Here is a 25171-nt window from a genome sequence, read left to right as displayed (position 1 = left end):
CCCTCTCCCTCCCCCTCCGCCCGCCCCTCTCCCTCCCCCTCCGCCCGCCCCTCTCCCTCCCCCTCCGCCCGCCCCTCTCCCTCCCCCTCCGCCCGCCCCTCTCCCTCCCCCTCCGCCCGCCCCCTCTCCCTCCCCCTCCGCCCGCCCCTCTCCCTCCCCCTCCGCCCGCCCCTCTCCCTCCCCCTCCGCCCGCCCCTCTCCCTCCCCCTCCGCCCGCCCCTCTCCCTCCCCCTCCGCCCGCCCCTCTCCCTCCCCCTCCGCCCGCCCCTCTCCCTCCCCCTCCGCCCGCCCCTCTCCCTCCCCCTCCGCCCGCCCCTCTCCCTCCATCTCTCCCCATCTCTTTCTCCCTGGCCCTCTCTTTTTCTCTCTCTCTCTCGCGCTCTCTTCTGCCCTCTATTTCTGTTCTCTCGCTCTCTTTTCCTCTCTCGCTCTTTCGCTCTCTGCTAGGATTCCATTGCTGATCACTTCCTTCACTAGCTTCACAAAGCAGACCTGACTATTTTAATTTCTCATGAATTTGGAGTTTTCATTCAATCCAGGAAGACCCATCGTTCCTAATGGTCTCAGCAATTCTTGTTCTCGCACTAACAAATACACAACTGCTTTCTCCCAGTCTACCGACCGGCTTCTGTGAAAAATCAGGGAGAAAATCAAACAGAAGGGTAGGTCTCTGCACCCAATCCCCATGGCAATGAGACTTACCTAGGATGTCCCAGATAGAGATTTAATCTAACTAATATCAATTTTAAATCTGTCCTTTGACCTGAAAAGTATGAATACTTTTCAAGACTCAAAAGGGGCTATCTATTTAAGTTTTTTCCACTTCTAACTTTGACCTTACTAGATAAACAGAGGCCATGCTTTGAAATGCAATCACTTTCTCACCTCCCAAACTAGATGCTTCCATCACTTTTTTAAAAAAATATTCAAGCCCTAAATGTAAAATGTTATTCGTATAAAATATGAATCATGAAATTAGACTTTTTTGCAACATTGGGTAGCTTTAGCCTTAGATGTGACACATAGCTAAGGCCCAGTGTAGATAAAGAGCTTCCCCAGCAAAATACGTGAAGTAAAATTCAAAACTCGCTCTCGCACAACTTTATATTGTTTAGAAACATTATGGGCATGATCTACCAGCCATGTCGCGCCCGACCAGATGTGCGGCTGTGGCCGGTATATGCCCCTCTGGGGCAGAAAGGCACCTGGGGGTGTCTCCTGGGCCATCTGAGGCCCCTGGGATGGTCATGGATAGGGCAGGGTACCCTTCTTGCTCTCCTCCTGGAATATGGATACCTTTACACTGCCACCCTGGCACTGCGAAGGTGCCTGGGTGGCATCACAACGCCAGCAGGAACACTCCAAGGCTGCCAGGATGGCTGTGCCAGAGGTGGCACTGCCAAGGGTCAGGGCCTGAGGGGGGCCATGTCCATGAAAGGATGATTGAGAGGGGGTATGAAGGGTGGTGGGGGGATACATGGCAGGTACGTAGGGGCCCCTGGGAGGTTGTGGGAATGACGGAAGGGGGTCTGGGGGGGTCTGAAGACGGTGGGGGGGTGACCTCAAGGACCCCATAGCGGGGCATCCTCACTTGGGGAGGGGGGGGGGGAGGTGGAGAATGTTGTGGGTTAATGTGTGCATTGCCCAAGGGTGGGTGTGTGGGGGAACCTTAAGCTCACTTAGAGTTAGGCACACCCTTTCAAATTGTTGGCCCGATCTCCTAGGAGCCGGTCCAGCCAGCATGTTCAGCTCCCCAGTAATGAAAATAATTCGAAGTGTGGGCTAAACTAGTGAGAAGCTCCCCAGGGCCCTAAAAATTTAAGTTAGATATGTTAGAAAGTATGGTTAGATTGTGGTGGGAAACTGGCCAGCAGACCCAGCGGGAAACTCCCAGCAAAATCCGCCACAAATGATATTTAGAAATGTTTCCGTTCGATCGAGCCCTATATCGTCAGGAACCACTTGTTTTCCAAACCTCTAATGAGCCAGAAACAGTGGGATTTAATATGGTGTGACAAAAAGTATAATCCTATAGCAAAAAAGGAGACTATTTGGCCCAACATGGCTAGGCCAGTTGTATTAAAAGTGCTATCCAATTAGTCCCCATTCCTCTGCTGCTTACTCATAACCTTGAAATGTTTTCCTTTTCAGTTACATGTTCAATTCTCTTTTGAAGCTATTGAATCTGCTTCCACCAGCTCTTCCCCCCCCCCCCCCCCCTCACACACACGGACACTGCCAGACATTTCATTCCAGAGCATAACTCGCTGCCTTTAAAAAAAACATCTCCCCCACTGCCACATGGTTCTGCCAATTGGCTGTCACCTATGACTTTTGGTTAATGACCTTCCTGCCAGTGAAAATAATTGCTCCTTATTTAGTCCATCAAAACTCCCTCATAACTCTGAACGTCTTTATTAAATCTCTGCCTAATGTTCTCTTTAAGGTGAACACCCGAAGCTTTCTCTACTTTCTCCACAAAAGTGAAGGTTCTCATTGCTGGTATTATTCTGGTAAGTCTCCTCTGCACCAAAGCCTGAACATCAATAATGTCTCAGTGAAATACAGATACATTCATCAGAAGCTGAGGGCATCTCGGACAGCAACTTACACATTTCTGCAATTAATTGCATGTTTGAAGTTGCTGTGCAATTTACATTTTGTTTCACAATCTGGTCCAATGTATATGCAATTATGTTCTAATCCTAGACCGACCTAAATACACAAAGGCAAAATTTTCCATTCTGATGAGTGTGGTGGCAGGTGGGAAAGTTGGAGTGATTCCTATTGGGCGGCAGAGTGACTAAACACTTACGATTTTCTGCTTTTCAGCTAATTAATTATGCATTAGCGAGGAGCTTAGAGAACCTCATGATGGGGCAAACCGGGAAGTCACCCGCACTGCTGTTACCTCATGGGATTGAAGGTTCTGGTGCCTTTTCAAACGGCACCTGGACAGACATTTTACTCTTGTGTGGATAGCCTTAACTCTTGCTCCTGCACAGTCTTTAACTCTTCAACTCTGTTCCTTGATACCACTGCCAAAACCTGCCATCACCTCGCCCCTCACTGCTGGTCATGCATTCCGTGCCAGCCTTGGTGCAGGTAATGCTACAGGCAGCCTCATATTTAACATTATTTCCCCAATACTGGACATAGTAAGGATGGTAAAGGAAGGCAAAAGCAACATCTACTGACCTCCAAGTCATGGTTAAAGTGAAGTTCACCAAATGCATGCCACTTATATACAATCATAAAGCGGACCATTCTAAATGGTCCATTGGCGGAGCACTTAATTTGGAGGTGCAATGATCCTGGACGAGCTTCTCCCAGGACCCAAAGTCGATATCAAACTCCGGATTACTTCCCTATTGAATTTTACAAACAGTTTGTTGGTCAGTTGGTCCCACTTCTGCAGGATATGTTGAATGATTGTGTCATGGATTTAGGTTATTCCGGACCTGATAATGCTCTAATACTAACCTATGCCCTAGGTTAACCTATCAAAAGAGGGAAACCTGTTTTCCTGCCAAGACTCAGAATAGATCTCACAAAGGGAGAATGCTTTTTCAGGTCTCAAGCAGTTAAACAAGATCTCAGATACTTTCTATGGGGAGAGTTCAGATTCGTCACTCATAACTAAATCTTACCTCTTGAGGTCGTGGATCCTAGCCTATTTTAGACCTTCCTAAATGAGTGCCTAGGAGATCAACTTCGAGATTAATTTTCACACAGTATGATTTTAATTAAAGTATCTTTATTGTGAAAATACTACCAATAGCTACATACTGAATTGCAGAGTTAAAGTATAAGTGGACTAAACCGTCCTTCTAGATATCTGTTATTAATACAAGATTGTTAAACAGTCCTATGTTATCTACTAACATACTAACTTCTCTCAATAGAATGAGATATCTAAACATGGAAAGGTCCTTAAAGCATCTCTATCAGTTCCTCAGTACATTTCCAAGAAGTTATTGTAAAACCATACTTACAACAAGTTTTGTCCGACGAGACAAGCTTCCTAAGAACAGAACTGACTCTCGCCCTAAAAGGGGGGTCAGGATCAGAGAGAGTACTTCTGCTAAAATCCCCTCTCCTTATATACATAAAACCTGCCTACCGGTTCAGGAAGGCATTTGTTACCTTGTCATTTATTGCTGGTTAATTATCTAAAGCCAAATGGCTAATTGGATATACTATTACTGATAGATCTTTTAATGGTTGTAGTGTCTCTGTAATTGTCCAGGGTTCTAAGATATGTTGGCAAGGGAGGGACCGGTTGGTGCCTGTCTCTTGTCAAGGTTGACAGTCTCTCCAGATATCAAAACAGACTCTTTTGTGAAGGTGTTATCGTAAGTGTCCAAAGGTATAGTTTGAGAAGGATTTGTATGTTTGTATATCTGTTCTCATATTTTGAATACTTCTCAGTAGGGGGCATTCGTCTCAAAGAATTTATTGTCTGTCAAAGAAGAGCCTTTAATTGTCTGATACTAATGAGTCCTTGGAACCAGCTTGGAGTCTCTCCCATCAGGTGGTAACCTCTACCTGACCTTTAGCTGGAGTGCTTTTATTCCATCTTGAATTAGAATGCTGTTTGTATTACTGCCTTATTTTTAATCAGAATTCTGCGGTGAACGTGATATCCATCACAGATTCATGTTGCCAGCCATCTATTTCTTTGTTATTGAAGAAGGGCAAGGATTCCATGGAATGTGGGTCCTATCGGCCTATTTCGTTGTTAAAAGCTGATGCTAAATTGTTGGCTAAGGTGTGGGCAATGAGGTTGCGTACCTGGGTTGATTTCGGAAGAACAGACTGGACTTTTTAAGGGCCGGCATTGTTGGTCAATAGTCGAAGATTGTTAAATGTTGTGTTGTCACCCTCCTTAGGGACCGAGCCAGAGGTGATTATTTTGATGAACGCAGAGAAAGTGTCCAATAGGGTTGAGTGGGGGTACCTCTTTTAGATCCTTGGATTGGATTGGATTGGATTTGTTTATTGTCACGTGTACTGAGGTACAGTGAAAAGTATTTTTCTGCGAGCAGCTTAACAGATCATTAAGTACATGAGAAGAAAAGGGAATAAAAGAAAATACATAATAGGGCAACACAACATATACAATGAACTACATAAGCACTGGCATCGGATGAAGCATACAGGGTGTGGTGTTAATGAAGTCAGTCCATAAGAGGGTCATTTAGGAGTCTGGTGACAGTGGGGAAGAAGCTGTTTTTGAGTCTGTTTGTGCGTGTTCTCAGACTTCTGTATCTCCTGCCCGATGGAAGAAGTTGGAAGAGTGAGTAAGCCGGGTGGGAGGGATCTTTGATTATACTGCCCGCTTTCCCCAGGCAGCGGGAGGTGTAGGTGGAGTCAATGGATGGGAGGCAGGTTCGTGTGAAGGACTGGGCGGTGTTCACGACTCTCTGAAGTTTCTTGCGGTCCTGGGCAGAGCAGTTGCCATACCAGGCTGTTATGCAGCCCGATAGGATGCTTTCTATGGTGCATCTGTAAATGTTGGTAAGAGTCAATGTGGACATGCTGAATTTCCTTAGTTTCCTGAGGAAGTATAGGCGCTGTTGTGCTTTCTTGGTGGTAGCGTCGACGTGAGTGGACCAGGACAGATTTTTGGAGATGTGCACCCCTAGGAATTTGAAACTGCTAACCATCTCCACCTCGGCCCCGTTGATGCTGACAGGGGTGTGTACAGTACTTTGCTTCCTGAAGTCAATTACCAGCTCTTTAGCTTTGCTGGCATTGAGGGAGAGATTGTTGTCGCTACACCACTCCACTAGGTTCTCTATCTCCCTCCTGTATTCGGACTCATCGTTATTCGAGATCCGGCCCACTATGGTTGTATCGTCAGCAAACTTGTAGATGGAGTTGGAACCAAGTTTTGCCACGCAGTTGTGTGTGTACAGGGAGTAGAGTAGGGGGCTAAGTACGCAGCCTTGCGGGGCGCCGGTGTTGAGGACTATTGTGGAGGAGGTGTTGTTGTTCATTCTTACTGATTGTGGTCTGTTGGTCAGAAAATCGAGGATCCAGTTGCAGAGTGGGGAGCCAAGTCCTAGGTTTTGGAGCTTTGATATGAGCTTGGCTGGGATTATGGTGTTGAAGGCGGAGCTGTAGTCAATAAATAGGAGTCTAATGTAGGAGTCCTTGTTTTCGAGATGCTCTAGGGATGAGTGTAGGGCCAGGGAAATGGTGTCTGATGTGGACCGGTTGCAGCGCTATGCGAATTGCAGTGGATCAAGGCGTTCTGGGACTATGGAGGTGATGCGCTTCATGGTCAACCTCTCGAAGCACTTCATTACGACTGAAGTCAGGGCCACTGGCCAGTAGTCATTGAGGCACGTTGCCTGGTTCTTCTTTGGTACCGGTATGATGGTGGTCTTATTGAAGCAGGTGGGGACCTCGGAGTGGAGTAGGGACAGGTTAAAGATGTCCGTGAATACCTCTGCCAGCTGGTCCACGCAGGCTCTGAGTGCACGACCAGGGATCCCGTCTGGGCCCGTCGCCTTCCAAGGGTTCACTTTCAGGAAGGCCAATCTGACTTCGGAAGCTGTGATGGTGGGTATGGGTGAATTATGGGCTGCTGGGGCACTCGCCAGCGGATTGTTGGTTACCTGCTCGAACCGAGCATAGAATGCATTGAGTTCATCGGGGAGTGGTGCGCTGCTGCCAGAGATACTGTTCGGCTTCGCTTTGTAGCCCGTTATGTTGTTTAGACCTTGCCACAACCGCCGAGAGTCTGTCTGTGACTCTCGCTTGGTTTGATATTCTCTCTGTACTGTCCTTGAGCGATTTGGCTTCGGGCCAAAGTTTATTTAATGGATTAGGCTTTTGTACAGGGGCCTCACCGTGAATGTATGTACTAATGCCCTGAGCTTGGGTTATTTCCAACTGAACAGCGGTACAAGGCAGGGGTGTCCATTGTATCCGCTTTTGTTTGCTGCTGGCCATTGCGTTGAGGTCGTCTACCAGATGAAGGTTATAGAGCATGGGGGGAGGAGGCATTGGATGTCCTTATTTACAGACGATTTGTTATTGTATATCACGGACCCACTTTCCAGTGTGGGGGAGATAATGCAGTTGCTCAGGTAGTTTGGCTCCTTTTCGGGGTACAAGCTAAACCTAGGCAAGAGTGATATTTTCCGGTGAACCTCCCTGGGAAGGCTGCAGTTTCGTCCTGCCAGGACTAACTTCCGGTATCTGCTCCACAAACATAACTTTTCTGGTCTGGTGGATGGGGTGAAGGCCAATTTGAAAAGATGGGATGCCCTCCTTCTGACCTTAGTGGGTAGGATACAGATGGTGAGGATGAATATTCTCCTGAGGTTTTTGATTTTGTTTCAATGCCTCCATTTGCTTCATCTTTTCTTCCCAAGACTTTCTTTTTCAGGGTTAATAAATTGATATCTTTCTTCATTTTCTTCATTTCCCCTGGTAGAATCATAGAATGCCCGACAGTGCAGAAGAAGGCCAATCGGCCCATCGAGTCTGCACTGACCCTCTGAAAGAGCACCCTACCTAGGGTCAGGCCCCCACCCTATCCCCGTAACTCCACCTAATTTTTAGACACTAGGACAATTTAGCATGGAAAATCTACCTAACCTGCATATCTTTGGACTGTGGGAAGACACTGGAACACCCGGAGGAAACCCAGGCAGACACTGGGAGAAAGTGCAAACTCCACACAGTACTGTCACCTTCGTTTATGGACAGGGACCTGTCCTTGGTCGAGTTAAAGATAACTGATGGCTGTGGGCAAATGTTGGTGACAGAGCAGGCATCGTCGGAGGAACTAAAGAGGAAGTGGGAGGGTGTTCTGGGTTTGGTCTTTGAGGTGGGGGGAAAGAGTGTGGAGTGAGGCTCTTCACAGGGTCAACTTCACATCCTCATGTGCGAGGTTAAGTCTGAACCGGTTCAAGTGTTTTTTTTCTCGGGGGTAGATGATAGGTGTGAGCAGTGCTCTAGGGGGTCGGCGAATTACACGCTCATGTTTTGGTCTTGCCCCAAGCATGTTAGTTTTTGGGTCCCCTTTTCTGATACGATGTCAGAGATTTTGGACGTTCAGCTGGAGCTGTGCTCGTTGGTGTCAATTTTTGGAGTATCGGACTCAACGGTGCTGCAGACGGGATGAGGGCAGGTGTCCTCGCCTTCACCTCGCTAATAGCCCGGAGGTGAGTTCTGCTTGGGAAGAGGTCCCCGGTGCCACGCAAGATCTCGGTTTAGTTGGGTGACCTGATGGAATTTTTGCACTTTGAGAAAATCAAGTACACCATGAGGGGGTCGGTGAATGGGTTCCACTCGAAGGGGCAGCCCTTCATCTCCTTTTTCTTTTTTTTTAATTAAATATTTTATTGAAAATTTTTGGTCAACCAACACAGTACATTGTGCATCCTTTACACAATATTATAACAACACAAATAACAATGACCTATTTTATAAACAAAAAATGAATAAATAATAAATAACAAAAATGAAAACTAGCCCTAATTGGCAACTGCCTTGTCACAAGTAACACTCTCCAAAAATATAATTTAACAGTCCAATATATAATTATCTGTAGCAACGACCTATACATACTATACAGTATATATTAACAACCCTGAGAGTCCTTCTGGTTCCTCCTCCCCCCCCCCCCCCGATCCTGGGCTGCTGCTGCTGCCTTCTTTTTCCCATTCCGTCTATCTTTCTGCGAGGTATTCGATGAACGGTTGCCACCGCCTGGTGAACCCTTGAGCCGACCCCCTTAGGACGAACTTAATCCGCTCTAGCTTTATAAACCCCGCCATGTCATTTATCCAGGTCTCCACCCCCGGGGGCTTGGCTTCTTTCCACATTAGCAATATCCTGCGCCGGGCTACTAGGGACGCAAAGGCCAAAACATCGGCCTCTCTCGCCTCCTGCACTCCCGGCTCTTGTGCAACCCCAAATATAGCCAATCCCCAGCTTGGTTCGACCCGGACTCCTACTACTTTTGAAAGCACCTTTGTCACCCCCATCCAAAACCCCTGTAGTGCCGGGCATGACCAAAACATATGGGTATGATTCGCTGGGCTTCTCGAGCACCTCGCACACCTATCCTCTACCCCAAAAAATTTACTGAGCCGTGCTCCAGTCATATGTGCCTTGTGTAATACCTTAAACTGAATCAGGCTTAGCCTGGCACACGAGGACGACGAGTTTACCCTGCTTAGGGCATCTGCCCACAGCCCCTCCTCGATCTCCTCCCCCAGCTCTTCTTCCCATTTCCCTTTTAGTTCATCTACCATAGTCTCCCCTTCGTCCCTCATTTCCCTATATATATCTGACACCTTACCATCCCCCACCCATGTCTTTGAGATCACTCTGTCCTGCACCTCTTGTGTCGGGAGCTGCGGGAATTCCCTCACCTGTTGCCTCGCAAAAGCCCTCAGTTGCATATACCTGAATGCATTCCCTTGGGACAACCCATATTTCTCGGTCAGCGCTCCCAGACTCGCGAACTTCCCATCCACAAACAGATCTTTCAGTTGCGTTATTCCTGCTCTTTGCCACATTCCATATCCCCCATCCATTCCCCCCGGGGCAAACCTATGGTTGTTTCTTATCGGGGACCCCCCCAAGGCTCCAGTCTTTCCCCTGTCTCCACTGTCCCCAAATCTTCAGTGTAGCCACCACCACCGGGCTTGTGGTGTAGTTCCTCGGTGAGAACGGCAATGGGGCTGTCACCATAGCCTGTAGGCTAGTCCCCCTACAGGACGCCCTCTCTAATCTCTTCCACGCCGCTCCCTCCTCCTCTCCCATCCACTTACTCACCATTGAAATATTAGCGGCCCAATAATACTCACTTAGGCTCGGTAGTGCCAGCCCCCCCCTATCCCTGCTACGCTGTAAGAATCCCTTCCTCACTCTCGGGGTCTTCCCGGCCCACACAAAACCCATGATGCTTTTTTCAATCCTTTTAAAAAAAGCCTTCGTGATCACCACCGGGAGGCACTGAAACACAAAGAGGAATCTCGGGAGGACCACCATCTTAACCGCCTGCACCCTCCCTGCCATTGACAGGGATACCATATCCCATCTCTTGAAATCCTCCTCCATCTGTTCCACCAACCGCGTTAAATTTAACCTATGCAATGTGCCCCAATTCTTAGCTATCTGGATCCCCAGGTAACGAAAGTCCCTTGTTACCTTCCTCAACGGTAGGTCCTCTATTTCTCTACTCTGCTCCCCTGGATGCACCACAAACAACTCACTCTTCCCCATGTTCAATTTATACCCTGAAAAATCCCCAAACTCCCCAAGTATCCGCATTATTTCTGGCATCCCCTCCGCCGGGTCCGCCACGTATAGTAGCAAATCGTCCGCATACAAAGATACCCGGTGCTCTTCTCCTCCCCATAGTACTCCCCTCCACTTCTTGGAACCCCTCAACGCTATCGCCAGGGGCTCAATCGCCAGTGCAAACAATAATGGGGACAGAGGGCATCCCTGCCTTGTCCCTCTATGGAGCCGAAAATATGCAGATCCCCGTCCATTCGTGACCACGCTCGCCACTGGGGCCCTATACAACAGCTGCACCCATCTAACATACCCCTCTCCAAAACCAAATCTCCTCAACACCTCCCACAAATAATCCCACTCCACTCTATCAAATGCTTTCTTGGCATCCATCGCCACTACTATCTCCGTTTCTCCCTCTGGTGGGGCCATCATCATTACCCCTAACAACCTCCGTATATTTGTGTTCAGCTGTCTCCCCTTCACAAACCCAGTTTGGTCCTCGTGGACCACCCCCGGGACACATTCCTCTATTCTCATTGCCATTACCTTGGCCAGGACCTTGGCATCTACATTTAGGAGGGAAATAGGTCTATAGGACCCGCATTGTAGCGGGTCCTTTTCCTTCTTTAAGAGAAGCGATATCGTTGCTTCAGACATAGTCGGGGGCAGTTGTCCCCTTTCCTTTGCCTCATTAAAGGTCCTCGTCAGTACCGGGGCGAGCAAGTCCATATATTTTCTATAGAATTCGACTGGGAATCCATCCGGTCCCGGGGCCTTTCCCGCCTGCATGCTCCTAATTCCTTTCACCACTTCTTCTACCTCGATCTGTGCTCCCAGTCCCACCCTTTCCTGCTCTTCCACCTTGGGAAATTCCAGCCGATCCAAGAAGCCCATCATTCTCTCCCTCCCATCCGGGGGTTGAGCTTCATATAATTTTTTATAAAATGTCTTGAACACTCCATTCACTCTCTCCGCTCCCCGCTCCATCTCTCCTTCCTCATCCCTCACTCCCCCTATTTCCCTCGCTGCTCCCCTTTTCCTCAATTGGTGTGCCAGCAACCTGCTCGCCTTCTCCCCATATTCGTACTGTACACCCTGTGCCTTCCTCCATTGTGCCTCTGCAGTGCCCGTAGTCAGCAAGTCAAATTCTACATGTAGCCTTTGCCTTTCCCTGTACAGTCCCTCCTCCGGTGCTTCCGCATATTGTCTGTCCACCCTCAAAAGTTCTTGCAGCAACCGCTCCCGTTCCTTACTCTCCTGCTTCCCTTTATGTGCCCTTATTGATATCAGCTCCCCTCTAACCACCGCCTTCAACGCCTCCCAGACCACTCCCACCTGGACCTCCCCATTATCATTGAGTTCCAAGTACTTTTCAATGCACCCCCTCACCCTTAGACACACACCCTCATCTGCCATTAGTCCCATGTCCATTCTCCAGGGTGGGCGCCCTCCTGTTTCCTCCCCTATCTCCAAGTCCACCCAGTGTGGAGCGTGATCCGAAATGGCTATAGCCGTATACTCCGTTCCCCTCACCTTTGGGATCAATGCCCTACCCAGCACAAAAATGTCTATTCGCGAGTAGACTTTATGGACATAGCAGAAAAACGAGAACTCCTTACTCCTAGGTCTGCTAAATCGCCACGGGTCTACACCTCCCATCTGCTCCATAAAATCTTTAAGTACCTTGGCTGCTGCCGGCCTCCTTCCAGTCTTGGACTTCGACCTATCCAGCCCTGGTTCCAACACCGTATTAAAATCTCCCCCCATTATCAGCTTTCCCATCTCTAGGTCCGGAATGCGTCCTCGCATCCGCCTCATAAAATTGGCATCATCCCAGTTCGGGGCATATACGTTTACCAAAACCACCGTCTCCCCTTGTAGTTTGCCACTCACCATCACGTATCTGCCCCCGTTATCCGCCACTATAGTCTTTACCTCGAACATTACCCGCTTCCCCACTAATATAGCCACCCCCCTGTTTTTCGCATCTAGCCCCGAATGGAACACCTGCCCCACCCATCCTTTGCGTAGCCTAACCTGGTCTATCAGTTTCAGGTGCGTTTCCTGTAACATAACCACATCTGCCTTAAGTTTCTTAAGGTGTGCGAGTACCCGTGCCCTCTTTATCGGCCCGTTCAGCCCTCTCACGTTCCACGTGATCAGCCGGGTTTGGGGGGCTTCCTACCCCCGCCCCCCCCCCTTGTCGATTAGCCATCACCTTTTTCCGGTTCCCACGCAGCTGTATCTCCCCCAGGCGGTGCTCCCCCGCCCATCCTCTCCCATACCAGCTCCCCCCTCTCCCCAGCAGCAGCAACCCAGTAATTCCCCCCTCCCACCCCCCCCCGCTAGATCCCCCGCTAGCGTAATTACTCCCCCCATGTTGCTCCCAGAAGTCAGCAAACTCTGGCTGACCTCGGCTTCCCCCCGTGACCTCGGCTCGCACCGTGTGACGCCCCCTCCTTCCTGCTTCTCTATTACCGCCATGATTATCATAGCGCGGGAACAAAGCCCGCGCTTCCCTTTTGGCCCCGCCGCCAATGGCCAGCGCCCCATCTCCTCCACCTCCCCTCCTCCCCCCATCACCACCTGTGGGAGAGAGAAAAGTTACCACATCGCAGGATTAGTACATAAAACCCCTCTTTGCCCCCCACATTCGCCCCACCACTTTGTTCGAACGTTCTTTTTAATAACCCGCTCATTCCAGTTTTTCTTCCACAATAAAAGTCCACGCTTCATCCGCCGTCTCAAAGTAGTGGTGCCTCCCTCGATATGTGACCCACAGTCTTGCCGGTTGCAGCATTCCAAATTTTATCATCTTTTTATGAAGCACCGCCTTGGCCCGATTAAAGCTCGCCCTCCTTCTCGCCACCTCCGCACTCCAGTCTTGATAAACGCGGATCACCGCATTCTCCCATTTACTGCTCCGAGTTTTCTTCGCCCATCTAAGGACCATTTCTCTATCCTTAAAACGGAGGAATCTCACCACTATGGCTCTGGGAATTTCTCCTGCTCTCGGTCCTCGCGCCATCACTCGGTATGCTCCCTCCACCTCCAACGGACCCGCCGGGGCCTCCGCTCCCATTAACGAGTGCAGCATCGTGCTCACATATGCCCCGACGTCCGCTCCCTCCACACCTTCAGGAAGACCAAGAATCCTCAGGTTGTTCCTCCTTGCGTTGTTTTCCAGTGCCTCCAACCTTTCCACACATCGTTTCTGATGTGCCTCCTGCGTCTCCGTCTTCACCACCAGGCCCTGTATATCGTCCTCATTCTCGGCTGCCTTTCCCTTCACGACCCGAAGCTCCCGCTCCTGGGTCTTTTGTTCCTCCTTTAGCCCTTCGATCGCCTGTAGTATCGGGGCCAACAGCTCTTTCTTCATTTCCTTTTTGATCTCTTCCACACAGCATTTCAAGAACTCTTGTTGTTCAGGGCCCCATGTTAAACTGCCACCTTCCGACGCCATCTTGGTTTTTGCTTGCCTTCCTTGCCGCTGTTCTAAAGGATCCACTGCAATCTGGCCACTCTCTCCTCCTTTTTCCATCCGTATCCAGGGGGGATTCCCTTCTGGTTTACGCACAGTGTTTTTAGCCGTCAAAATTGCCGTTGGGGCTCCTATCAAGAGCCCAAAAGTCCGTTTCACAGGGAGCTGCCGAAACGTGCGACTCAGCTGGTCATCGCCGCACCCGGAACCCCCCTTCATCTCCTTTTTCAAAGAATTGATTGCTGTCAGCTGTTGGGGTGGTGGGAGGGGTTCAAGAATCATAGAATTTACAGTGCAGAAGGAGGCCATTCGGCCCAACAAGTCAGCACTGGCTCATGGGATGAGCACCCTACTTAATCCCATGTCTCCACTCTATCCCCGTAACCCAATAATCCCATCAAACCTTTTGGACACTAAGGGGTATTTAGCGTGGACAATCCACCTAACCTGCACTTCTTTGAACTGTGGGAGGAAAGCGGAGCACACGGATGAAACCTACACAGACACTGGGAGAATGTGCAAACTCAACATGAGGCCGGAATTGAACCCCGGTCCTTGGAGCTATGACACAGCAGTGCTAACCACTGTTTTGTTTTCTTTAAGGGGCGCGAGGGGGGAAGGGAGAGGCGGATGGGTATTTGGGTGGATGCACTTCTGGTATTATATGGTGATGGGATTTGCTGTATTGTTGTTTTTGTTGTCATGAAAATATTGTTTGATTAAAAATATTTTAAAAAATACTGGTCAAATCTAAGTAGGCTATTTAGCAGCCTATCAATCGTCTCTACTGTTGAAAATGTAATGGAAGAAATCCTCAATCCTGCCATCAATTGACTGCAACCTGTCAACTAGCATCTCACTGTTGCCCAGTTTTAGAAGAACCATCCTGCACCAAATGTTAGCTTTTATCCAGATGCTAGAGCTGAATGATTTATGGCTTTATAATGTCACTTTAATATTTTTTTGGGGGGGTCATAAAAAAGAGTGAATTGTTTCCTTTTTCATTTCCTCCTCTGAAAACCTGTTAATTTTAGTATTAAAATCTTACAGTACAGCAGTTTTAGCTGTACAATGCATAAGTAATTAATACATTGCAGCAGTCAATGACAATAGTGCCATTGGGGCAATTTTCCAACATTGCAGTGGTTAGCACTGCTGCCTCATGGCGCTGAGAACCCGGGTTCGATCACTGTCCGCGTGGAGTTTGCACGTTCTCCCCATGTCTGCATGGGTCTCACCCCACAACCCAAAATTGTGCAGGATAGGTGGATTGGCCATGCTAAATTGGCCCTTAATTGGAAAATAAAATTGAACTTAATTGGAAAATAAAATAACTGTGAACTAGATTCTGTGTGTTATGGATTTATTATGCTGAAGTAATAGAAACTTCTTACCATGACAAAAACATTCTCAAAAATTGAGAGGTATTTGGAAGGAATACTTGCATGGAAAGTGGAACCCTTCAGGAGAGATTGGCGATCATTTTGCCAAATGTATGAAAGCTTGTAAAAAATTGTAAATCAGGTCTTGACTTTTTTCGTTGCCTGATGTGTTATCTTAACTGTCCTGAGTCTCTGTTTGTCTGTACAATTATAGACAGAATTAAACTTGGCTAGCAGCAAACAGTCTGAAAAAAAAGTATGCACGCAGGTGCTATTGAGGCAAGCGAGATTTAGATTTTAATGTTTAATTGTAATGTTGGTTGGAAGATTTTCTTTTTCAGCACTGTTAATTTAGGAAATGTGTCCAGATTTTTATTGTTGGTGGCTTGAGGTCCACCTGTGAGGTAGAAAAAAAAAAGTAACAGCGTGGTCTATCTACTTGTAGGGCCCATATTTTATTTTGTGCCTTCAAAAAGTTCAGTTTAGTGTGCTGATGTAAAACTAGTGGTGCACATCTGTCATTGATCATATCTGTTTTGAGTGAGCCAGTAAAATCTTGTACGGCTTTGTAGTAACAGTCATCTAATTATGGAGACCACATGTGAAGTAATCCTCAAAGAACACATTGAGCTTCATGCAGAGAATGCCTTCCAGTGAATTGGACAATAGTCTGACCTGAGCAATGAGGACAAGTATGGGTGAAGTGGAAAATAGAAAGATATATATATGTGTGTGTGTGTCCCTGCCAAGTAAGGTGTAGTGTAAAGGTTGCGAATTACATTAATAATTTATTGTGTGATCAGAGAATGTGTTTTCAATCTTATTTGGTTACCTGAGGTTGCCTGTGCACACCTATTGTCCAAATGAAAGCCAAAGGTTCACCAAAACAAGCATGTTCACAGTCAGGCAACAATCAAGGATTTGCAATTGGAATTTAATTCTCAAAATGGTGATAAAGATCTGCGGATCCAATGTAATAATAACAGAATTTGGAGTAAGAATTTATAGTCTTTAAATTTGCTGTTATATTTGAAACAAATTCTTGCGTACTTTTAAGTTGAAACAGCATGAATGTTAGCTGTAAATCCTACAGCCTGACAATAAGTGGGAATCACCTAGAAAATGACTTGAATGTCATTTTGGGCAGATTATGTGGGGTGATTCCCTCTGGGTATTTGGGCACGATCCAGATCTGTATTCACCCACTTGGTCATTTTTTTTGGAGCTTGTGAAGATTCTCAGTGAAAAATCACACGCATAGAATTACTTTCTGCAGTGATGAACTAAAGACGCCATCTAGAGTGACTACTCAATGTTAGGTTGAGGGTTCCCTATGTCGTGATATGCAAACATGCAGCTAATGAACAGATAGAATAGGACACAACCAATGAGCAGTGAGGACACTCAGGGGTGGTATCTCATATAAAAGGGATGAGGCACTCACACTCCGCCTCTTTCCACAGACCAACATCTACAGAGTGAGACAGGGTGTATCCTCAGCATTACACCCCAGCACATGGCTTAGAGCAAGGCTGGTTCAGTTAGACTGAGTTACTACATTTAGATTAGCAGAGAGTCGAACTCATTGAGAACTTTGCTAATAGTTCAATAATAGTTCCAATAAAACACATTGAACTCACTTCAAAGTCTGGAGCATCTTTTACTCAAAACTGCATCAAGTGGCAGCTTGTGTTATTCCAAATTACATAACACAACACCCTACAGCCCCCATCCACGGACTTTGCGACTGCCCGCAGACATGGGGAACACCCCCAAACCTCGACCCCAGAGAGGCAACCTCTCTTCCTCCTCCCCCACCCCCCCCACCCCCATCACTAAAAATCCATTTCCCCCCCCCCCCCCCAACACTAAAAGTAACCCCCACACCCATGTTTTTGGGCTCTCCCGCTATGCACCCAATGTAACAGGATTGGCAGCGAGCGCAATCTGGTGGGAAAATCGCACCCGATAGATCTGATCACATGCAACCATTGCAACTCTGAAGGGATTATTACTTGGAATATTCAATATTTTTATTTGGTAAGGAGCAACAAAAAGTTAGCAATTTTCTCCTTTGCACTACCAAAGTAATAACAAGCATAGCATGTTAATGTGCCGAATGGCATGCTTTGATACAATCCTGTGATTGCCCAGATGATTCAAATGCAGGAATTTCCTGATTTATGCAAATGTTGATAATATTTGCGCAAAAAGCATTTGCTTTGCCATTTGAAGTCTTCTTCAAAAGTAAAAATAAAATGCATTTAAAATTCAGCATTATTTTACAGAAGATTTTTCTTGGAACTCAAACCAAGTTGAATACAGGTTCTCCAATTGTTTTGTAATAGGTGATTTCTTAATCTTTTTTTATAGGATGCGAGCAATGTTCTTTGACATCATTGACCCAAATTACTTACTGGCTGATTTTTTTTTAAGCAGCAGATATGTAAGGTGCCTTTAACAGCACTGGGATTGCATGCATCAGTTCAAGGCCAGCTCTCTTGCTGTATCTGAGAGAAAGGCTTCTATTTATGTAACGCCTTATTATGTCTAGCAGAAAATTTCACACACTGAATTATTTTAGAGCATTGAGAATGTTAAGTAGGCAAACGGGTGCCTGTTTTGCATATACAGGAAGCAACCTGTTAATTTTTCCCCGGTGATATTGACTGAGGGAGTACTGTTAACTCAAAGATGGGAAGAGTGATCAGTTCTTCAGATAGCCACATGGAATATTTAATAACCACCTAAATCATTGGAACAGGCGAACAAGGGAAGGCAAGTGACACTTTGTCAGTAATGCAATGAAATGTCAGTCTGGATTATGTGCTCCCGTCCTGGCATCAAATTTGATTCCACAACTCTGACTCAGAAATAAGAGTGAGATGTGAGAAAACATTAAGCTATGCCTCATGTGAACCAAGTGTGAAAGAACATACAGCTGGAAATGCAACAAACCAGATGTGCCTCATTACAAATAGTCTGTTACTGGGTTGTTTATACTGAAGTAAATATTTAAAATGATAGCCTGTTGCATGCAAAGATTCAGCCCTTCAGTAAGTTCAAAGGTAGATTACCGTTTTTAATTTTTTTCTTGGCAAAATTATAAGATTTACTGAAAGTAATATATGGGCTCTATATATTTTAATATTAAAGATCCCGGGCCATTTCTGGAAATATTGCACTGTTGGTGTAATTTGATGCATGCTAGGGTCCATTGAGTGCACTTTCTCCAGAACAACAAATGGAGTTACTTACTTTTATATTGTAGTAATATTATCCAGAATGCCTGATCAGTTGCAGAGAACTGTACTAAAAAAAAAGCAGCTGTCAATACTTTGGAAGATTGTTTGTAGAAGTACTGTAAGTTAATGATACTTAAACAAAATAATAAATTGAAATGTCTGCGAAAATGTAGACTGCCAATGCCTAGAGTCTGAGTCTTTCAGATGGATTTATAGAGTATTTAAGAGGCTTTCTAGTTTTGACAGGTCCCTTATAGTTAGGCCTCAGTTCAGAATGTACTATATAGTAGTAACTCTGAAGGAGTTGGAGAGTAACTGAAATCTTGCAAGTAACAAAAACAGATTGTCTTTCTTTCATCAATGAGTTGTAATGGATGATGTTTTGCAGTTGCAGATCATATTTTTGGGTCATTTTGAATTGTGAATAGGGGCGGACTGTGGCACAGTGGTCGGCACTGCTGTCTCACACAGCGCCAGGGTTCCGGGTTGAATTCTGGCCTTGGATCGCTGTCTGTGTGGAGTTTATACATTCTCCCCATGTCTTTCTGAGTTTTCTCCATGTGCTCCGGTTTCCTCCCACATTCCAAAGATATGCGGATTAGGTGGATTAGCCTTGATAGATTGCTCCTTATTGTCCAGAGATGTGCAGGTTAGATGAGTGTTTTTCCAACTTTTTTGCCCAAGACCCATTTTTACCAACCGGCCATCCTTCGGGACCCACACTGGCCAGTTGACCTTTGTGACTCACTCTGGCCGGTCAACCTTTGCAACTCACTTTGGCCGGTCGCCGTTTGCGACCTACGCCGGCCGGTCGCCATTTGCGACCTACGCCGGCCGGCTGACCTTTGCGACCCATGCCGACCGGCCGACCTTTGCGACCCACGCCGGCCGGTCAACCTTTGCAACCCGCGATGGCCGGTCGACCATTGTGACCCACGCAAAAAAAGATTGAGGTTTCTCCTCAAACTCGCCATGCTTAGTCTTCAACTGCCTTTAGAGTTTTGAGGGTTTTAATCTTTCATTTCCCAGTACTTCCCTGCATATACTGCACATGGGCATTGCATCCTGATTTGCATTGGCACATAAATAAAGCCATACCTCAAGAAATCATCTTTATACTGCTTTCTTCCCGATTTCAGTTTCTTTTTTTTTGAAAATATATTTATTCAAATTTTTAAACACATTTTCAACAACCACCCCCCCCCCCCCCCCCAACAAGAAAAATAAACAAAAACACAACAAGCAGAAATTATACATTGGATTTCCCCCAAATACAATAACCCCCCATATAACAGTAGAAAACACAAATAGGGAAACCCCCCACCTTAACCCAAACGCCACCCCAAAAGAATCCCCCCCCCCCGGGCTGCTGCTGCTGACCTCCCCCTAACGCGAGATAGTCTAGGAACGGTCGGCACCGCCTGAAAAACCCTTGCACAGACCCTCGCAAGGCAAACTTTATCCTCTCCAGCTTGATGAACCTGCCATGTCACTGATCCAAGCTTCCACACTAGGGGGCTTCGCATCTTTCCAAAGTAACAAAATCCTCCGCCGGGCTACCAGGGACGCAAAGGCCAGAATGCTGGCCTCGTTCGCCTCCTGCACTCCCGGCTCGTCCGATACCCCAAATAATGCTAATCCCCAGCTCGGCTTGACCCGGGCGTTCACCACCTTGGACATAGTCCTCGCAAAACCCCTCCAAAACCCATCCAGCGCCGGGAACGACCAGAACATATGGACGTGATTTGCTGGGCTCCCCGAGTACCTCCCACATCTGTCCTCCACCCCAAAGAACCTACTCAACCTCGCCCCTGTCTATGCACTCTGTGAGTAACTTTGAACTGTATTAGGCTGAACTTGGCGCAAGAGGAGGAAGAATTAACCCTACTCAGGGCATCAGCCCACAGACCCCCATCTATCTCCTCCCCAAGCTCCTCCTCCCACTTTCCCTTTAACTCCTCCACTGAGGCCTCCTCCTCTTCCTGCAGCTCCTGGTAAATCGCCAAAACTTTGCCTTCTCCAACCCATACACCCGAAATCACCCTGTGCTGAATCCTACGTGCTGGAAGCAGCGGGAATTCCCTCACCTGCCGCCTCACAAACGCCCTCACTTGCATGTACCTGAAAGCGTTTCCCGGGGGTAGCCCAAACGTCTCCAGCGCCCCTAGGCTCGCAAACGTCTCATCAATGAACAGGTCCCCCATTCTTCTAATCCCTGCCCGATGCCAGCTCCGAAACCCCCCATCCATCCTTCCCGGGACGAACCGATGATTCTCCCGAATCGGGGACCAAACCGAGGCTCCCACCTCGCCGCTGAGATGCCTCCACTGCCCCCAGATCTTCAGCGTCGCCGCCACCACCGGACTTGTGGTGTACCTTGTCGGCGAGAGCGGCAGCGGTGCCGTCACCAGCGCCCTCCGGCTCGTCGCCACACAGGACGCCATCTCTAGCCTCTTCCGCCCCCTCTCCCTTCATTACCCATTTATGGATTATCGCCACATTGGCTGCCCATTAATAGCCACATAGATTCGGCAGCGCCAGCCTCCCCTGTCCCTGCTACGTTCCAGTAACACCCTCTTCACCCTCGGGGTCTTATTCGCCCACACAAATCCCATGATGCTCCTGCTTACCCATTTGAAAAAGCCCTTGGGGATCAAACTGGGAAGGCAATGGAACACAAAGAGAAACCTAGGAAGGACCGTCATTTTGATCGACTGCACCCTATCTGCTAGTGAGAGTGGCAGCCTATCCCATCTTTTAAAATCCTCCTCCATCTGCTCCACCAAATGCGTCAAATTGAGCTTGTGCAGGGCCCCCCAACTCCTAGCTACTTGGATCCCCAGGTACCGAAAGCTCCTTTCCGCCCTCTTCAGTGGTAGCTCGTCTATCCTCTTCCCTGGTCCCCTGTCTGCACCACAAAGAGCTCACTCTTCCCTACATTGAGTTTATACCCCGAAAAGTCCCCAAACTCCCTAAGGATCCGCATGACCTCCGCCATCCCCTCCACTGGATCCGCAACATACAACAACAGGTCACCGGCATACAACAATACCCGGTGTTCCCCCCCCCCCCCGAACCAATCCCCTTCATTTCCTGGACTCCCTCAGTGCCATGGCCAGCGGCTCAATTGCCAGTGCAAACAACAAGGGGGATAAGGGACACCCCTGCCTCGTCCCCCGGCACAGCCAAAAGTACTCCGACCACCGCCGGTTCGTAGCCGCACTCGCCACGGGGGCTCTATATAGCAGCCTGACCCAACTGATAAACCCCTCTCCGAACCCAAACCTCCGCAACACTTCCCAAAGATACTCCCACTCCACCAGATTAAAGGCCTTCCCCGTGTCCATAGCTGCCACTACCTCCACTTCCCCCTCCACCGAGGGCATCATAATCACATTGAGGAGCCTCCGCACATTAGTATTTAGCTGCCTACCCTTTGCAAATCCCGTCTGGTCCTCATGAATCACCCCCGGGACACAGTCCTCAATTCTCGTAGCCAGCACCTTCGGCAGCAACTTAGCGTCAACTTTGAGGAGCGAGATCGGTCTATACGACCCACATTGCAATGGATCCTTGTCCCGCTTCAAGATCAAAGAAATTAGTTCCCTGGACATTGTCGGGGGCCAGGTCCCCTCCTCCCTCGCCTTATTAAAAGTCCTCACTAGCAACGGGCCCAGCAGGTCCACGTATTTCCAGTAAAATTCAACCGGGAACTCATCCGGCCCCGGAGCCTTCCCCGCCTGCATGCTCCCCAATCCTTTAACCAGCTCCTTCAGCCCAATCGGTGCCCCCAAACCAGCCACCTACTCCTCCTCCACCCTCGGGAACCTCAGCTGATCTAGGAATCGTCGCACCCCCTCCTCCCCCGCTGGGGGCTACAGATCCGAAATAGAATTCCCTAAATACCTTGTTTATTCTCACCGCACTCCGCACCGTATTCCCCCCTCTATCCCTAACTCCACCAATCTCCCTCGCTGCCTCCCTCTTACGAAGCTGATGTGCCAGCATCCGACTCGCCTTCACCCCATCCTCGTACGCCGCCGTTGCGCTTTCCTCCACTGTGCCTCTGCTTCCCCCGTGGTCATCAGGTCGAATTCCGCCCGGAGGTTCTGTCACTCCCTAAGTAGCCCCTCCTCAGGGGGCCTCTTCATAACTCCTGTCCACCCTTAAAATCTCCCCCACCAACCTCTCCCTCTCCCTCCTCTCTTCTCCCTGTGGGCCCTAATGGAGATTAGCTTTCCCCTAACCACCGCCTTCAACGCCTCCCAGACTACCCACACCTGCACCTCCCCGTTGCCGTTGGCCTCCATGTATCTTTCAATACACCACCGCACCCACCCGCACCCCTCCTCATCCGCCAACAGTCCCACATCGAGGCGCCACAGCGGGCCAACTCTCCCCCAACTCCAGCTCCACCCAATGTGGGGCGTGGTCCGAGATGGCTTTGGCCGAATATTCTGTTCCCTCCACTTTCGGGATTAGCGCCCTACTCTAGATGAAAAAATCTATCCGGGAGTAGGCTCTATGGACGTGGGAAAGAAAGGAAAATTTCCTGGCCAGCGGCCTGGCAAACCTCCATGGATCTACTCCCTCCATCTGGTCCATAAGCCCCCTGAGCACCTTGGCCGCAGCCAGCCTCTTACCCGTCCTGGACCTAGAACGGTCCAGTGCTGGGTCCAGCACCGTGTTGAAGTGTGTCCCCCCGGTCCCCCGTCCCGTCCCGTTCCCCCCCCTCCCCCAATTATCAAGCTTCCAACCTCCAGATCTGGAATCCGACCCAGCATGCGTTTCATAAATCCGGCATCATCCCAATTCGGGGCATATACGTTCACCAGTACCACCCGCACCCCCTGCAACCCACCACTCACCATCACATATCGACTTCCATTATCCGCTACAATATTCAATGCCTCGAACGACACCCGCTTCCCCACCAGTATTGCAGCCCCTCTGTTCTTCGCATCCAGCCCTGAATGAAAGACCTGCCCTACCCATCCCTTTCTCAGCCTAACCTGATCTGCCACCTTCAGATGTGTCTCCTGGAGCATAACCACGTCTGCCCTTTAAGTGCGCGAACACCAGGGCCCTCTTGACCGGCCCATTCAGGCCCCTCTCATTCCAAGTTATCGGCCGGATCAGGGGGTTACTCGGTCCCGTCCCCGTCCCCCGGCAACTAGCCATCTCCTTTTCGAGGCTAGCCACGTGCCCGCGCCTCCCGCACCCCCCAGTCCCCCAGGCGGCGGACCCCCGCCCCGACTACCTCTCCTATTTCCAACTCCCCTTTGGCCAATGCAGCAGCAACCCAGTTCCTCCCTCCCTCCCCCTCCCCCTGCTAGATCCTCATCTAGCCATTTTGCTCCCCCCATGACACTCCCGTAAGTCAGCTGACTCCTACTGACCCCAGCCTCTCCCGCCATTCCATCGACCCTCCAGTGTGAGAATCCCCCCACCCCTTGGCAATCGGTGTGCACTCCTCTCCAGCACCACCCTCCTCCCCCCCGGCCCTGCCCCCATCCTTCCCTAACGCAGCAAAAAGCCCGCGCTTTCCGTCTGAGCCGCCCCCGCCCCCCTCTGGCGCAGCACCTATACTCTCCCACAGCCCCCACATCAAATCCATTCACCCATCCCCTCCCAGCACCAAAACAAAAAGAACATTCCCCAAACGCAGTAAACACCCCCCCCCCCCCACGACAAACCCTCCGTTTGAGTCCAACTTTTCATTCTGGATAAAGTTCCATGCCTCATCAGGCGTCTCAAAATAATGGTGCCGATGTTAGAACATGACCCACAATCGCGCTGACTGCAGCATCCCGAACTTCACCCTCTTCCGATGGAGAACCGCTTTAGCCCGTTTAAAACCAGCCCTCTTCTTAGCCACCTCCGCACTCCAGTCCTGGTAGATTCGGATCTCCGTGTTCTCCCACCTGCTGCTCCGTTCTTTTTTGGCCCAACTCAGGACGCACTCTCTGGCTCGTTGGCTTTGGGTCTCCTTGCCAGGACCCGATGAGCCCCATCCAGCTCCAGGGGCCTCGGGAAAGCTCCCGCACCCATCAGTGAACTGAGCATCGTGCTCATATATGCCCCGGCTTTGGGCCCCTCCACTCCTTCAGGGAGACCCAGAATCCGAAGATTCTTCCTCCTCGACCTATTCTTCAGGTCCTCAAATTTTTCCTGCCACCTCTTGTGCAGCGCCTCGTGCGCCTCCACCTTCACCGCCAGGCCCAAGATCTCATCCTCGTTCTCCGAGGCTTTTTGCCGCACCTCCCGGATCGCCGCCTCTTGGGCCTTCTGGGTCTCCACAAGCTTCTTAATCGATGCCTTCATTGGCGCCAGCATTTCTGTCTTCAGCATTTCTGTCTTCAGCTCCACAAAGCAGCGTTTGAGGTGCTCCTGCGACCACTGCGCCCATGCTGTTTGGTCTCCACCCGCCGCCATCTTGCTTCTCCTCCCTCGCACTTTCTGCTGCACCAGAATCACTTTCTTAACCGCTCCACTCCTGGTCCAATCCATACAGTGCCGGGGGAACCTTGCTGTCACCTTCCCACACTGGGAGCCGTCGAACAATTGCCGTTGGGGCCCCTCTAAAGAGCCCAAAAGTCCGTTCCTGGTGCAAACTGCCGAACGTGCGACCTACCTCGGCATAGCCGCAACCGGAAGTTCCGATTTCAGTTTCTTCTTAATGAATTGTTTATCAGAAGCCCTGGAGCTCACACCGGCACTGCCTTGTTCTGCCATGGACTCTCCTGAGAAGCTCTCTGCAACAAATTAAGTTCTGAGATCCTGGCCTGTTT

General features: G+C 49.1%; 1 protein-coding gene and 1 long non-coding RNA gene across 13 annotated transcripts in view; one reads left to right on the top strand and one right to left on the bottom strand.

Annotated features, from left to right (window-relative positions):
* Window positions 1–4055, bottom strand: part of LOC140410568 (uncharacterized) — a 59065-nt gene extending 55010 nt beyond the window's left edge. Inside the window, exon 1 of the long non-coding RNA XR_011940692.1 lies at window positions 3996–4055. This is a non-coding gene — a long non-coding RNA (uncharacterized lncRNA). The remainder of the gene's footprint in view (window positions 1–3995) is intronic.
* LOC140410565 (CYFIP-related Rac1 interactor A) overlaps window positions 1–25171 on the top strand; it is a 380318-nt gene that overhangs the window by 151344 nt on the left and 203803 nt on the right. For 5 of the 12 annotated variants that reach the window (XM_072498815.1, XM_072498822.1, XM_072498814.1 and 2 more), the window contains one exon: window positions 2447–2513. The exons of the other annotated variants lie outside the window; for them this stretch is intronic. The gene's annotated coding sequence lies outside the window, so the exon portion shown is untranslated. The remainder of the gene's footprint in view (window positions 1–2446; window positions 2514–25171) is intronic. 12 annotated transcript variants of the gene reach the window in all.

This window comes from Scyliorhinus torazame, chromosome 4 (assembly GCF_047496885.1).
Source record: "Scyliorhinus torazame isolate Kashiwa2021f chromosome 4, sScyTor2.1, whole genome shotgun sequence".
NCBI lineage: Eukaryota > Metazoa > Chordata > Chondrichthyes > Carcharhiniformes > Scyliorhinidae > Scyliorhinus > Scyliorhinus torazame.
Note: the sequence above shows the minus strand (reverse complement) of the source record. Positions and strands in the feature narration are given on the sequence as shown.